A 4,893-nucleotide genomic window follows, 5' to 3' on the forward strand; every position below is an offset into this window, starting at 1 on the left:
ATCTGTACCGGTCTCTTCACTATCTTTGAGGACATTTTGATTGGCTACCTTGAGTAGTTTAGGCACTTTAGGATGTGGCATTCCCTGTTGCTGCCTCATCATTTGTCCATAGTTTCGTTGGAAATATCTTTATTGGGTTCTAGTTATCTCATCGAAGGGTATTGCCCTTCCTGCATTATACTGGAACGAATGCCATACATTTGGCCGGCGGGGTTGCGGCCTGAAGGTTCTCCCATTATCTACTGGCCTGAACTGCCTTTCAAAAGGCGGTCCTCTATAGAATGATGTACCTCGCCCTCTAACAGGCTGAGTGTTTGGGAAGAAAGTAGGGCGATGGGGATGCTGCCATATCCCTGGTTTCTCCGTGTTCCCACTCACTTCTCTTTTACATCTTGCACATAGGACGTCTTCGTCCTTTTTTGGCTCTTTCCCCTTAATTCGTTCAAAGACACTGGGATGTGATCCAGGGTCCTCTTCTCCATCATCTATGACCAACTTGAATTTTGGCAACTTGTTTTTGAAACTAGACGTTACCATGTTCACTCCAAGTGGCTGTGGAAAATGATTTTCATCCACTGCCATCTTCTTCTTACCGTCGAATGTAATTCGTCCTGATTCAATGGCATCCTGCAATACATGGCGAAAAACCAAGCAATTGTTAGTCAAATGTGACCATGCATTATGCCACTTACAATATTTTTTACCCTTAATTTGTTCAGGATTTGGCAATTTATGCTTATCGCTCAGCCTTATTTGCTTATCCCTATATAATTTATCAAATATAAGGTCAGCTTTGGTTACATCGAACGAGAATGTTCTAGCCTTTATGTTTCCATCTTTCATGGGCTCATACTTGCCCGATGGTCTAGGGTTAGCCATTATAGGACAAGTATACGTGTCTCCTTTAACCAATTCGGCCAAATACATTTCGGCTTGATCGTATGACTCGTCGCTGATGGTATGAACGTCAAAATTTGGGTCTTTGTAATAAATCCCTTTACTAGAATTTTTCATCTGCTCTTCTTCTCTTATCAGTCGTTCATACCTAATTACATTCGCACTAAATTGGAAAAGGTCAGGAAATTTCTTGTCTTGGAATTTCTTTTTTAAATCAAACCTCAAGCAACCCTGAGCAATTTTGACAAATTCTTTTTCGAGCAGAGGTACAAAACACTTGCTTCTTACTGTCTTGAACCTTTGGAGAAAACTTTCTGCCCATTCGTTTGGCATTTGACGTAAATTCGCCAAATCAGTCAAAGTGACTTCAGACTCAATTTTATAAAACTGAGCGTGGAATAATTGTTCCAATTGTTTCCATGTTTGAACAGAGTTCGCTGGCAAGTTGATGAACCAGGAGAAAGCTACTCCTGTTAATGAACTAGGAAAAAGCCTTATTTTATGGTAATCAATTACATCACCACTTTGCAATGTGAATCGCCCTGTGTGCTTTAGAGTAGACACCTCCCCTAAACCAGTAAACAGTGAGAATTCTTGCACTTTATACCCCCTAGGCTATGGATATGCTTGGTCTACCCAATTAGGATATGACTTTGTGTAAGTCGGTCTAATGACAGGACGTACCCCAAAAGCCATCTGATCCTGTACGATTTCCATAATCTGATTCCTCAACATGACGTTGGGGTCATATGGAATTCCTACAGGTTGATTAACCGGTTGATTTGCATGAGGCCTGATGTTTGGTCCTTGATTGACAACAAAGTTACCATGATTTGGGCCATTACCATTAGCCTGAACATCTATTCCCTCATTAACACGTGGGGTATTCTGTCCATTGTTTAGGACATTATCTCTTACATTTGGATTACCCCCCAAGTTAGGCGTACCACTACCATTGTTCTGATGTGGCACTGCACCACCCCCTTGGTTTGAAGTAGAGGGACCAGAAAGTGGTTCTACCCCTTGATTCGAATTTAGGACTGAGGGATTATGTCCCACAATTGTCCTAGTTTGAAAATGGTTTGCAAGAGGCAGAACCGGTTGACATATTTGGCCTACTAACTTATTCATTATTTCGTTCAAAGTGTTTAGTTGTTTGGCGATGTTGTCATAATGTGCATTCCCATTTTGGGTAAATCTTTTCATATTATGAATATTTCGAAAATTTAGCTGTTCAACGACATTTTGTGTGAGTTCTCCAAGTAGTGCACGCATAGTTCGAGGACTCAACTCTGTCATTAGTTCGTAACGACTGTTACTGCTCTAATTCTGTCCATCTGTTCGTGGAGAGGCATGCTGCTCCTCATATCGCTCGATCACAGACTGGGCTTCTCCCTGACTTGCTGCTTTCTTATCGGATCTCTGAGGCATATTGTTTCACCTTTTGTATTTTCAACACCAAACACCATTGTCCCACCGGGCGTGCCAAAATGTTTCGCGCGGGTTAGTCGCTAACAATTAAAAAGGGATCAGACGATTGTGTAAGGGACAAACCTCTTGAGACAAAGTCCCAAAAAGGGGTGTTCTTTATTGGCGATGACTTTACAATTGGAAAGTAAAAACAAAATGTCTTCAAGGGGCGCAAGCATATGAGTTACTGAAAGAAGTGTTTAAATCTAAACTAAAAAATTTAAAATTACATGTTCTCTATTCGAGAGTTTTTGATTCGGTCTTCTTGCTCTATGTCTTTTCTTCCTTTTATACTCCCTGGATGATCTCATTGTGATCAACTGCCTGAAAACTGCTTGATCGTTCTATAACTGCCCACTTTCCTCGTAATGGCCAACTTGTCATGGAACTGCCTTTTCTAACTGCTGCCATTACTCTCTGTCGTTCAACCGTCTTCAATTGAATTTCTTAAATCGTGGAACGTGATAGGGCTGCTTAATAACTGCTTTGATAACTGCGCTTCTTGATAATCATAATATTTCATATTTGCTAAGACCTTGGGCGACTCGAAGGTTTGGACGAGAATATAGTAGCAGCTCTGGGCGACTGCACGGCATTCCATTCGCTCAGATCCTGGGCGACTTGCAAGCTTGGGCGATGGTGTTACCACGTTCATGGGCCTCCCTATTTGGGCCTTCATCCTGAATTGTCTGATTGGGCTTCGTTCTTTAGGTTATCTGATTTGGGGATCCTCCAATTGGGTTTCATTCCTTAGGCCGTTCGATTTGGGCTGAATTTTTATGTGTCAACAGATACAGTGACTTTGTTGCTTTCCCTCAATTTACGCGGCGTGGAGAATTATCTCATAGAGCCCTTTTTACTCTTTCTCCATTTTTACATGCTACAGTTATGCCTTTCTATTTCTCCACACTATCTCTTTCACCATTTTCTCACGCTATCAACCATATATTTTTAGAAAGTTTATTTTTGAGCACATAAGTAAGTTTAAATAAAGACATTATTTATATATATGTACGTAAAAAGTATATAGTAACCATCTGGTTGACCAAAAAATAATATCAATCAAAATGTTTACGAATCATTTAAATAATAATTTATTAAGGGGGTTAATTCAAGAGCAAAAATGTGAATTCCATAAATATATGATTGAAATATGTCTGAAGAAAAATAAATTTTAAAAAATGAAGACCAAACATGTTAACAAATGAATATATTTATTTTTCGATAAATGGGTTTTTATTATCATTTCATTTTTATCATAAAATGATTCTAATATTAATATGTTAGATTGTGCTTCAAAATTACATAATCTATCAAATATAGTTTTTAAAATTAATTTTTATAAAGTACTATGTTTTTATGATTTTTTTTTTTTAGTAAAGTAATAATTGTTATTTATATTATGGAGGCTCAAGCATGATCCTCCGTTATTATATAATGAACGGAGGCATTATGGAGGCCAAGGCTCAAGCATAAGCCTCCATTATTATGGAGGCATTGCTCCGTTTAACGTAATAAGAATTTAATTATTTTCTATTTTTTAGTACTATTACATTTCACCTTCCAAAAAAAAAATCATAAAAACATATTACTTTATAAAAATTGTATTTGATAGATTATGTAATTTTGAAGCACAATTTAACATATTAAGATTAGAATCATTTCATGATAAAAATGAAATGGTAATAAAAACTCATTTCTCAAAAAATAAATATATTCATTTGTTAAATGTTGGTCTTCATTTTTTAAAATTTATTTTTCTTCAAACATATTTTCAATCATATATTTATGGAATTCACACTTTTGCTCTTGAATTAATACTCTCAATAAATTATTATTTAAACGGTTTGTAAATATTTTGATTGATATTATTTTTTGGTCATCCAAATGGTTACTATATACCTTTTACGTACATATATAAAAATAATGATTTTATTTAAACTTAATTATGTGCTCAAAAATAAACTTTCTAAAGATACATGGTAGATAGCGTGAGAAAATAGTGAAAAAGATATTGTGGAGAAATAGAAAAGCATGATTGTAGCGTGCAAAAATGGATTTTATGTATTTTTATTTTAAGAATATTAAAAAAAAGTTGATTAAATGAAATGAAATTATAATATTGAAAATCAATGAAGGAAAAAGAAATTAAAAAAAAAAACACGTTGGAGCCTCCGTATGCTTGAGCCTCCATATTATGGAGGCTTTATCTCCATGAAGCCTCTGTATTATGGAGGCCTCCATAAAGCCTCCGTACTATGAAGGTTTTCCTCCATAATTTATTTTTTTAATATATACTAAATTTTTTTTTAATATTGTTGGCATGATGCGTGTATGAAAGAATATTTGTCAATCACCATAAACAAAATTCTTCACGAAATGCAAAAAATAAAAATGCATAATAAATCTTCTTATTACGCTAATAAAATTACAATAATTTTTTTTATAAATAACATTAAAAAATAATTTTTGTTTTCAACAAAAAACACATTTAAAAATTAGCAATTTCATAATCACTTTTTTTTT

The sequence above is a fragment of the Olea europaea genome, chromosome 20 (genome assembly GCF_002742605.1).
Source record: "Olea europaea var. sylvestris chromosome 20, O_europaea_v1, whole genome shotgun sequence".
Lineage (NCBI taxonomy): Eukaryota > Viridiplantae > Streptophyta > Magnoliopsida > Lamiales > Oleaceae > Olea > Olea europaea.